The following is a 12,729-nucleotide window of genomic DNA, read 5'->3' on the forward strand; positions in this document are numbered from 1 at the left end:
GAATCTAAACTATCTAGTATAGAAAAACAAATGAAAATTTAATAAGCATTAATCATCTTACCTTTTGTCAAAGTATATCAACAACACAGTTTTACTCTAATACATAGACTTTACTAATTCATAGATGAAGTGAGTAATGTTAGTAGGTATTTCCTGCATTATTTCATTCAGTTATAAGCTTTAATGTATAGTTCTTTTCCAGCTGTTTGCTATATTTTTTCTCAAGCATTTTTACCTACCCCTACCTGGGTAAAAATCATATTGATGTAATTTGTGAGTGCAGTCCAGCTGATTCAGTTTCTCTGTCACCATTTTATAGGAAAAAGTTACCTACAAGTCAGAAAATGTAACAATAGCCAGATTTGTCATCTTCCCCAGCATAGCTAAGTCAGGACAACCAAGGGTAAGAGAAGTGCATAGACCTCAGAAGTTGGAGGCATAGTTTTAACTTCCCAAGAATTCAGAATGCCATAGTGCTTCCCTGTATTGAAATTAGGTAGCAATTGGCAGCTATTGTCCAGGGCTAGATGGTATGTAATCACTCAAATCCTCCTTCATTCTCCATGCTCCTCTCACAAAGGCCAGTTGCAATTATGCACTTGTTGAAGCAGCGCAGGGAAATCTGTCTTCCTGTGCCTTAAGTCAAACCTCCCTCTAAGGAGTCGGAGAGGACCAAGGCCCCTGCGGTGGCAGGGTAGACCACCTCAGCTTGGCTTGCACCTTTCCCCTTACACATTTGATTGCTGTCTCAGGAAGGCACTTCTCTCCTGATTTTGCCTGTGTAGGATGTTCAGAAGAGCATAGCAGGTGGCTCCCACCCTCCTTCGCAGCCTGGCAGCCCGTGTTCTTCAGTGCATTGCACCTCCAGCCTCCTCTGTGACACAGCAAACATATTCTTGACCACCTTCTACCATTGCTGCCCAAAGATTGTCCGAAGTTTTCAAAGATGTGTTGATCTGTCTCCTTGACGACTGAAGGAGACCCAGAGGTCTATTGACTGGGGGAACTGCTAACTGTGAGTTCCCTGCGTGAAAACAAAAATTGACAGTAATAATTGAAGATTCTCAAATAATCCTCTCTTCTCCTCCAAAATTGATATCTTTTTTCTAACTCGGGGTTGCACAAATAATAGAAAAACAAACTCGTTGCTCTACACAATCATTTATATCTTTTAACCTATGCTAGTAAGGGAGGCATGCTGTGAGGCATGTAAGTAAGGGAGGCATGCTAGTAAGGGAGGCATGTAACATCTGTTACGTGTCTTGAATTATTATAAAGGGGATTGGAAGGATTTGTGTTTTGCTGGAGGACCATGAGCAGAGTGATGATCCATATGCAACATGGGGAAAGTAGTCTTTTTTCTTCTAAATGTCAATGAAAGGGAGGGAATAAATCACTGAGAGACTCATGGAGGTAGCAGTACAAAAAGAATGAGAGAAAAAAATCAAAATTACATCTTTTTTGTATTAACTGTTTGTTCCAATCAAATTTGACATAAGGGACAACTTCCATATATCAGTAGATTCACAGGTGTCTTAAAACACTCAGACTGCAGAATAGCTGCCTTGCTCTTACTTGAACTCAAGTAATCACAGTACTCCTGATGTTGTCAATTCATTCTCAATAATAAGTTATTAAACGTGGAATTCATAGCTGATTTCATGATATTGTGATTTCTTTTGGGTGCTACTTGTGATTTTCACTTTTGCTGGATTAGTCAAGTCCTGATTAATTATTCAAATTCTGATGATGTTGATTCTCGACAATAAAAATAATCTCTAATTGAGTGTTGACAATTATTCTTTTAATTATTGTTAGCATTTTGGCATAGATTTCAATCTGTTATTTTGGTGCTGCCAGGGAAAATCAGTGATCCAATGAACTGACTGCTGGAAATATTAATGTTTGTGTGGACCTTCCTATTGAATAGCTAAGCTTTATGGAATATAAAAGAAACAAAACATAAGAAACAAGAAGCTAAACAAGTTCCTGCTATGTATAACGTGCTGTACAGTCATTTCAAAATTAAGTAAGAATGAAGATTGTCAACACTGCCTCAGCTAATGTATGCTGAGTTTTACAGCTCTACAGAGCACGGACACAAGTTTTTACTTTCTTCCAAATGTAATCACAAGAGGGATAGCATTTCAGTGTTTAAGAAAAATCCATTTAAAAATAATACAGTGGTCAAAGTTTTAAGTTGACACAGAATTCATGGCTAAGAATTATTCACAAGCTATAAGACAGTATGTCTCTCTCTTTCCCTCCTGACATCTATCTTTCTCACCTGGTATGGCTGCCTTTGAGACCGTGAGCAGTTAGGAATTGAGAATATTAATTATTCTACTTCTAAAAATACCAGCAAAAGAGGCCACAGCTTGCTAAGATATTTCTGTGCTCCTAGGTTAAATGTCAGACAGTAATGGCCGTGTTAGAGCACAACAGAGATGCTACCGACAGGGTACTTCCATCGGCATGGCAAGGCAGCATAAACTGACAACGGCTGCTAGAAGAGGCACTCAAATACCTCTCTGACCCTGATCACTTGTCCTTAACCACAGGGAACGTTTCTGCCACTGTACGGTGAATTGGAAGAGGACTGATGCAGGTTAAAACTAAGCTGAGTTTGCTTTGCTGGTTTCATTTTAACCTGAGTTATTTTTTGATCCAATTTATTGTAGGACTTCATGAACATTTGTGCTGGCATGAAGAAGGGGACAGCTGAGGATTAAGAATAAATAGCAAAGGGAGAAGCAGACTTCTCCCCCCCTCCCCAGCCCCCTTTTAGCAACAGTGCTGGTTTAAAATGCTCATGAAACTATAGTGCTCTTCTCTGTCCTGCTGTAGTCTGTCTCAGTATGCGTGAAGAGACAACTTGGACATCTTGTTGTTCTCAATTGTTCTCAGTCTGGACCTATCCAGATTGCTGTTATTAATTCTGAATATTAGTTTGGTGTATGAAAAAATAACGTTTTTTGAAATGTGTGTTAATTAAACCCATGGTGGGGGTGAGCAGACAATAGCAATGTTGGATATATGCAGTTTCTTCTGTATTTGGCATTTTATCTGTGATAACACGTCCCAGTAGGAAGAGGTGTGCTATGTGAGGGATATCTGCCAATTACCTACATTTTACCCTCTCAGAATATGACACTGAATTTCAACCAACTCAGTTCAGGAAATTCACTCTTAACGATAGCAACATGATTTAAGTCACCAGGCCCAGAACTTTGAAGTTTGCTTCAAAGCCAACGGAAACTGTGATCAGTCTTGATTTCAGGAGGCTTTTGGTCAGGCCTTTTGAGGATAATACCCAGTAATAACTAAGATTTTCAATTTTTTTTTTTTTTATAATTTCCTGGTGACCTTGGAAAAGCCCAGCAGAATTCACTGAATGGAGCAATTCTGAGCTGACCTATGGTGGATAGCCTAGGAAGAACTTAAAGCAAGGCATCATTGTGTTCTTACTGCTTGGCAAGTAGAGACAATTTTACCTATGATCTTTTGCATTTGGTCGCTTTTTTTAACAAGGTGGGTAATTTCTCCTGGCATGGGGGCGTATCTCTGTTTAAGAGGGAGCCAAGATAATGAGAGAGTTGCCTTTTAGGGTGACTGAGACACATTCTCTTCAGTGTAGAATAATTTGTCTGAACATTAAATATGTATTTGTTTAATCAGGTTATGAGAAGAGAACACAAGGGCTTTTGACGCTGAAGACTGCCTCAGTCTCAAATGTAGCAAGACAATAGAATTACACTAATTTAAAGGTGCAGAGTTTCTCACTTCCTGCACTGGTGCCCAAATAATATTGTTAAAATGCCTTTAAGGACCATTAGTTGAAGACTCAGAGGCATTTTTCTATCCCCATTTTCTATTTATAGTGACAATTCATACTTGGTTATGCTTGGTCATAAGATTCCAAACTTCAAAAATGAACAACTTGGTAATCATCTTTCTTTTCCCAGAACAGTCCAATAAGATGGAGGGCTCCAAAGGAAATGCTTATATTCTGAAATCTTTTAAGCTGTTTTTTAAATATAGTGAAATACTAGAACCTCATCCATAGAAATTCTACTAAAATTCATCACATTCACTGCCTCCGGTGTACAGTTTACTTGATTACAGGTTACTCTGGCTTTAACAAATCTTGGAATATTGCTTGTTAAAAGTTACAACTTTTTCAGGAAATTGAAGATAAGATGGAAATCATAATGATAGGTTTATATAATCTGTAACCATTAGACGTCTAAAATTCTACTTGTCCTTGACCACTTCAGCATTCATTGAAGTCATATCTTACATCAAAGGCATTAATTTTCTGCAGGACATGATGTATGCTAAGGCTCTGTGTCTGCGTATATGAAGACCTAGCAGGTTAATCATAATAATTTTAACAATATCTAGTTCTTTTGTAGTGGTTTTAGGTAGAACTCAGATCTCTTGTAAAAGATATTCTCTTTGGCTGTGTTCATGTGGCTGCGCAGAAGTAACCATGAAGCCACTGCCAGCCTGCAAGCTTTGGAGAAGCAGGCCAGCTGGTATGCTTGAGAGAAAGATCCTTAAGTGAACACTTCTGAGCTCATTTTCCTGCCACGTGGATGGGTCTTCTCGCTCTTGTGCCTTGCCTGGCTGCCCCCACCCATTCCATCTGCCCTTCTGACAGATCCCTGCAGCCAGCGCTGGGCAGACACAATGGCCCAGAGCCTTTTCTAGGAAGGTTGCAGTGTGCCCATAAAGCAAAGGCAGATGAGATACATTTACTAAGAGCTGGTTGAATTTAGGCTACCTGCAAAGGAGCTGTAAATGTGGAGAGCTGCCAGAGTTCCTGGGAACATTTAAATCAGCAAGATATAGACATAGCACTGAATAGTTTTGAAACCATCATTTAAAGAAAAATCATGGGCTGTATGGGATATATTTTCCACCTCTAATTTATGCGGTTCTATATAGAAAGTCTGATTCTCCTCATTCTTCACCTTTCTGCACTGTATCTTCATTAGCCCCAGTGAGGTTGTAGTAAACAATAAGTGATAATAGAGTGTCTATTCTCTGCTCAACTGCGTACGCTTTGGAGCATGAGTGAGCTCGTCTCTGCTGAGATGAGCTCCTGCTTCCCCTTTTTTTTCATTTGCTTTGATTCATCTTTCTTGCCAAATAAATTTGGAGGCAGATTTTTCCAGCTGCTCCTGAAAGACTGGGGAAGTATGTTACTAAAGTGATGTGAAGCATTCTGTCCTCCGCGCATCACAGCCAGCCTGTTCCTAAGCAGGAACTATGCCTAACTCCCAAATTTTGATCCGTATCATTCGTAAGACATGTTACCCAGCACATACTGCAGTAGCTCCTCTGTACAGTTCTGATGCTTTCTGTGCATGTCCCTGTAAGGGAAAAAGAATTTATGAGCAATTTTGGTTTTGTTACCATGATATAATTTACTACTCTTCTGATGATAACATTATTTTACACTCTCTAGTTGAACATGCAGGGTGTGTCTTTTACACAGGGTAAGAAAATGAGTGTTATTGTCCAAAGTGTGAGACAAGACTGTGCTAACACCAGTAAAAGACAGGTCAGCACAACCTTTGTGTATATGGTAAGGAGTGATATTGCAATATTGCAGTGATAGAACTGTTTAGGTTGGAAGGCACCTCTTGAGATCATCTACTTCAACCCCAATTATTCTTTGTACAATAATATGTAATGGTTAAGGAAATAGTTGTCCTTTGAAATCTCCTTAATATTCTGTGTATTTATAATGTACGTGAAGAGAGTATTATTAAAATATTTTTCCCAAATAATAGGAAGTTTCCTTTATTAAATGCATATTTCTCCTGAAATACCCCTGGGGCATGATTTCTAACACATTTCTCCTCTCCAAAGAGAAAGTGAGGCAAAATATATACTTAAAATCTTTTATTTAAATTAATAGTAGCAATGCACATGTGCCAGGTATGGACTTCTTGGCACATCTATATTTAATACGGTGATATTAATGTATTACAATTCAGCATATGTACTGAGATTGTGTAAGTACCCGGATCTAGCAAAGACTGTAAGCACTCACCTTTGAAGTACATAGAACCGCTTGCATACTTCAAAATAACTGTGTGCTGAAATATCTTACTGAATCTGTGCCTCAGACTGCTAATTAACTCACGTCTCCCCCACAGAGGTGTTGCCTTAACCACATGTTATTCAAGTCATGGTTGACTGCTCAGTTTAATAACAGGACGTGAAATGTAGGCTGCAGTCTGAGTCCCAGGGGTTTCCCACGGCATCCAGGCACTGAGAGATATCTCTCTAGGCCAGTGGTTGCCAGCTGATGATGCACATCAACATCAGAGGTGAATCAAGGAGGTCTGCCAGGCTTGCTCACTTGACCCCTGTGCCAAGCACGGTGCTGCCAGGAGCTGTTAACATCCCGGGGAGGCCACAGCAGGGATGGTAGCGTTGCTAGGGTGGGAGGCAGTTCAGACCCTTCTCATGACTCGTGCCCCTTCCTCCTCTTACTACAGCACCTCTGTACCTCTGGCTGCAGCCGTAGTGCCATGCCTCTACGGAGGCTCAGTGCTGCTGCAGGTCTGGGGAAGGAGGTGGACATGGACTCCTAAATGAGGCCCTGGATGAGAGCAGGAGGCAGTGACAGCAGTGAACCACTGCGCTCAGCATGCACCTGCATTTCTGATATGCCTAAGCGCCTACAGCATTTCTGAAAATTGGTTTTTGGCCACTAGAACCTGTGTAGCTAAATGTACGTATCTTGCAATAGCTAAAAGTAGATACCAGCAGTAGACAGTTCCGCTTCCCTAAATAAGGTCCCCGGGCTTCAAGTACAGCCCTTGCAGGAAGGCAGAACCATTCAAAACACCCAGAGGGAATCACCCAGAGCTAGTCAAAAGCAAAATGTAGGCAGAGGGATGTGCCTGGAAATTGGACCCTGCCTTTACATACTTCCACCTAATCATTAGATCTGTTTTTATTCCTTATCAAAAATATATGGATAGGACTGTCTTTATTTTTTAGTAGGAGCCATGTAACTGCAATTGTGATGACTAAGAATATAAGTGAAGTAAGGTTTGGAGAGAGAGGTAATTTATTTCATCAGCCTAATTCAAAATGTTGGAAAGACACAGACTTACTTCTTTGTCGTTGTTGTTGTTACTGTTGTTTTTCTCTTCTTTTTAATCTGGATTCTATTTTCTGATAATAATTAGTTCATCTGCAGAGCCAAAGTTTGTTCCTGTACTTATCCACTCATTCAGATTATATTTGCCATGTCCTTTTTCTATTAAGTGGTTCCCTGACAGCCATGTTACAGCTGCCCAGAAAAACTGTGGCCATCTATTTTGTTGACTGGGACTTGATTTCTCTCAGTTTAGGAGTCATAAAAAGTTGTGAAGTTTCATGTTTTCAGGTGATTGCATACACAGCTACCCATTTTTTTGTATTCAGTTATCTGCTTTACTCGTATTTTGCATTCAGAATTGAACTGTCTAGTTTTGAAAATGTTTTCTCTTTTTCTTAAATTGTCTCTTCTTCCAAGATTCTTCCCAGGTTACCTACTATCAACCTCTGCTATTTAGCTGCAAAAGCCTGTGATTGCCTTTTGGTGTGTAACACTTCACTGTTCTGCAGTGATCTTCTCTTCTTCCTCCTCTTCTACCTTCCTGTTGGCTATGACCACTGGTGTCAGCTTTATATAAGACCACATTTTGTGGGTCAGTCCCTGCCTAGCAGTGTTAAGTATCATTAACAGCACAAAGTTGTCCTGACACCTGACTGATAACTCCAGTCAAATAATGTATAAAAACATTAACCAAAAAAAGATTAATCAAATAAAAATTCCTCAAGGAGCCCCAAACCTGGGCAGCAAACAAATGTAACTCATTACATGAATCTATATTGATTAATATGCATAAATTTGCTTTGTAATTTTTGTATTTAGGCTTGTTGTGTATAGCAAAGAGTTTTGCTCCATACAGGTAGCTGCAAGAATCAGAGGTGTAGTGAAGCAGTGTGCAAACATAGAGGAGGGTGTTGAACTGTTATATGTACAGTTTTAATAAACCAATTTTTTTATTTTACTTGAGCACTCTGTATGAAGAAGTGATTCTCTCTGATGACAGTTAGAAGAAACGTGGTCTATGATTAGCAGCAGGTCTCTAGAAACTTCTAGGGAAATACAGCAGTAAATTATTTGCAAGACCGACATGAAAATATTAGTGTAATGTAAACGGGAAGAGTACAGGAAGGTACATATTGTCAGTGGCATTGTTGCTTGATTAGGCCTGGGGTCTGTTCAGCAGAGAGGGAAGAGATATCTGCTGTAAGGTGGGCAAACATTTAACCACTGAAGTAGATGCTGCAATGGCAGAGATCACTGTGATTTTTAATTTCCAGGAAAGTGGTTCAGCTCTCAAGGGTCTGGGACGTGCCTGGTTGGGAGATCCACGCTGGGAAACGGGGAGATCTGGACTGTACCCTAGTCAGACTCCCATTTGCAGTACATACCCATTCAGTTTTTGCCAAGTGCAGATCAAATTATGCCCTTGCAGGAGGTACAAGTTAAATTTACACACCGGCTCAGCACCTCTTGATATCTGTTATTTTCCAAATGTCAATAATATTTGCTCTAGCAGTATACTGCTGTCAAGTCACTGCCATGCACTGGCACTTGCTGAGCTCTAAAACGAGCTGGTGCAGATTCATTTAGCTGTCTCTCCTCTCCTCCCAAATCAATTTAACTTTTTCAAGTATCTGGAAACAGAGTCAATTTGCCCCCTCCCGACACCTCCAAATTAATTTGGCATGTATTGTAACCTACACTAAAATGATCAGAGTTATTTCGCATCTTTTGATTGTCAGGCTCATAAGCATTGTGTTTGTGAAAACTAGGGGAGTCATGACAGGTTTCTCAATGCATGAATGAAAGCTCACATTTCCCTTGTTGACTTGCTCAGTTCATAGTGACTGTGGGTCAGGATCTGGGGAATGATCCATCTTCCACTAGACTTCACAAAAAACTGATTTGATTTCATACAGTTTCTCCATTTTCCATCACTTTCTTTGCCTCCTTTCAAGCTCTAAATCTGACTACTGGAAACAGAAGAACACTTCACTGGTGTGAATTAGAGCAGGATATAAAGGCAAAGCCAGAATTTGTTCATTATAGACTTTGTAGTACAAGTCTTTCCATTTATTAATTTTATTGCTGTATCTTCTGCCATGTGGAACAAACTCTTTGCTGATTCTCTAAAATTTTTCTCAAGCTTTGAGATTCTATTTGTTTTGTAAGAAAAGTTATGGTCTTCAGATTTTATTGTTTGTTTCTTTGGTTTTTTTTAATTAAAACAGTTTGGGGTTTTGACTTCTTGGCATTTATGTTTTGTCATCCAATTGTCTTTTTTCTCATCCTTCTCTTTCCTTCCCTCCCATTTTCTTTTACAAATTTCCAAAGGAAATAAAAATTGAATAAGGAGAGAATATAATTTCAATGTCTCTGTGGTCCTGAATCTTTTTTTGCATGAAAACATCTTGAAATAAGGATCAAATAATATTAGTGTTTGTAAAATGATTTTTTTTAACATTAAAAATATAAGAAATTTAAGTGGTATTAATTTCAGTCTTTTCCAAAAAGCAGATTTAGAGATTTCTCTTTTTTATTCCAAATCCACTATGGCTTTATCATCATAAGGCTTGTGTTGCTCCTCTGCTTTGACAAAGATTTTGTCTGCATTTTTCTGCTCTTTATGAAACATGAATTGCTTTATCGTTCTCAAAAGAAAAGTAAAGAAAATAATGAATTGAGACTAAGTGTTAGCTATTCCCCCATGGAGCCTGTCAGGAGTACAAAAATAGATTACAGCGTGCTGAATAAAAGATCACTGAAGTCTGTTCCCTTAATATTCCAAGCTTAAGCCGCTCCTTCTGCAAGCATTTGTTTTGCTGATGGAATATCTAAAAGGCTGTCAGGGCACATAGAGGATTAAAATTTAAGCAGAGACAGGACTACCTAGAAACAGTCATTCCAAGATTGCAAGTAGTTTTGAGGGCTAAGACAAAACTGTGAGTGAAATGCTTGGGGGCACTCTCCGGATTCTGACTAAAACTCTGAATTACCTCTGAATTACCTTCATTAGACAGTTTATGTTTATAGCAGGAGAGATAAAGCTATGGCTGTGTCTTTGAAAAAGGAAAAAAAAAAAAGAAGAAAGAAAAGGAAAGCAAGTGATGCACCTTGTGGTGCCTCAAGGGACAGTTTTGCAATCATGCTGAGCCTAATTGACGAACATGTTGTGCTTGCGCTAAGTCCTCAAAGATTTCATAGCACGTCAGCAAATATGCTACTATTTGCAGTTCAGTTTGATATTACTTGGTTTGTGTCAATGCTGTGGAACTGTGGTAAAACAACACGTGATTTGATTCCAGCCAGCTCACCCATAAAAATCATCAATCAGCCCATGCTATTATTCATAGAGGGGCACCTGTGTGCCCGGGTTGGATTAGATAACAGTAGCGTCAGGTTTAAATTACAAGGAGAACAATTTAATGGAGACAAATCTAAAACATGGAGCTTTGTCATTATGGGGAAAGAAAGAAGCAGCGAGAGCTGCTGTGATTTCAGCTTCTTCAATAACTCTTGTTTACAAATGAGAAGAAATAGAAGAATCCAGCCTAAGGTAATAGTGGTTGGCATTTGTTTTTATTGTTTGATGTACAAACGTTTGTATTAGGTTATGACATACCTGTTGTGAGGAATGGAAAATAACTATCAGAAAACAGAAAGAAGACAGTTTAATCAGTTGTGCCATCTACCATCAATTCCATACGATATTTTTATTGGACTAATCATTATTTAAATTTGTTTGGAGAAGGCGACCTAAGATGACAGTTTTTAATGAAAACATTACTAATGCTGCAAAGTTAAGTACTGTTTACATTTTTAAGTTACAGAAGTGTCTTACAGGTTTCTGCATAAATGGTGAGCAAATGATTTATTTGTAGAATCCCAGAGTACCTAGGATTCTGCAAAAGATTTCAGATCGACCTTTTGGTTTATGTGAGAGGCTTTGTGTTTTTTTAAAAATATATGTATATTGTAGACAGCCAGTCTATTTTTTATTTTAGAGAAAAAAAGATGCTCTATAGAAATCCCAGTGAGTTGTATTAATATGAAATCAAAAGTTCTGCCTTTTAAAAAATGCATGTTTCTAAGTTTAAACCTAACATTCGATCATTTTGTTTAAATTGATCTTCTACAGGAAAATCAATGTGAAGGGTCGTTCATTGATGTGCTACTAATTTTGTACTAGTATAACCCCTCAGAAGTAATGAAATTGTGAAATGATGCCCCTGGTTTTCCTCCCCAGATGGCACTATTTAGGAAGTCATCTGAATGTATAGGTGACTGTCTGATGTCAGTAGAATTTGGGAAGGCATTTAGTGAGTGCAGTAATGAACTATACAAGGACTGAGAGGCCTTGATTTTTCTGGACTAGCCTCTCCAGCTTCCACTTCCATTCATCACAGGGGTGACACAGATGTTTCCCAAGTTTGACCTGCAGATTGGTAGAAACAGCTTGAGCTCTTTCTTGAAAGGAAGATCTTGCAAGGCTTTCAGGGCTTGATAGGAAAATTAAAAATTCTTTTCCATCATGATAATGATCTTATTTGCCTATCATCTTTTTTTTGCCTATGACACTTCAATGTATCTAGAGACACGTTTCCTCAGTGCACCCCACTCAATTTAAATCAACTTATCTGGTCCATGTCCAATTCCTGCTTCTCATGTGATTCCTCTTCAGTTTGTGAGTCCAGGAATAACCGTATTTTCTGTTCTTGGAATAGTCCTAAGAACAGATTGATGCTTTAGAAAAACCTGTTTGAGCACTGATTTCTAGGCTATGTCCTTTGTTTGCCCAGTCTGTTTCCTAGAAATGATGATGTTGCTAGGGTCCTGGTGGCTTTGTACAGTCAAACAGCTGTTTGGAAAATCCCCATGTACCCAAATTCTATTTGAATTCAGTCGTGAACCCTTGCTCAGATGTTAGGAATATCTCCCAAGGTTATGATAATTACGTCCTTAGCTACACAATGCCTTAATTTCGTCCTATGTAAAATTGCATTCATGATTCTTATCTAGCTTTTGAATCCTTTTAGAACTGAACAGCATTATTAATTTGTTTTTCTTGTTTGCTAGGAGAAAGAGCAGATCCTAACCATTATAGGAATTGTTAATAAACTTTAAAGAGCCATCTTCTTAGCAAATAATTTAAATGTTAGAAACTTGACTTTATCATATCCCAAGCTTTTTCACTCTTCTGTGGAAGACACATTCTAAAGAAGTCAGAAACTGTAAGACTGGCTTTTCCATTTCCAGCAGACTTGGACTAATTGGTTCATCTGGTGGGATCTTTGCTCAAGTAAATGTATGCAAAACCTTAAGTCACGCATTCCCTTTGCACTGATTTTGCAACAGTCTTATTGACATAGTTCATATGCTTTGTTACCACAAATAGAACCTGAGTGATTTAAGAAGTTTTCTGGCAACTCCACTCACATTATTCTTTAGGGACTTACAGTATTCACCTTCTGGGCTTCAGCCTGCAGTGGCAGCTTTCTCCATGGCATTGGTCAAGCTTGTATGCATGTCACAGCACAGGGCTGGACAAAAAGGGTTCAGTTCATTGTTCCTCTGTATCTTTTGTCTTCACTCAGATCAGGAGGACT

Source organism: Ciconia boyciana, chromosome 1 (genome assembly GCF_034638445.1).
Source record: "Ciconia boyciana chromosome 1, ASM3463844v1, whole genome shotgun sequence".
Lineage (NCBI taxonomy): Eukaryota > Metazoa > Chordata > Aves > Ciconiiformes > Ciconiidae > Ciconia > Ciconia boyciana.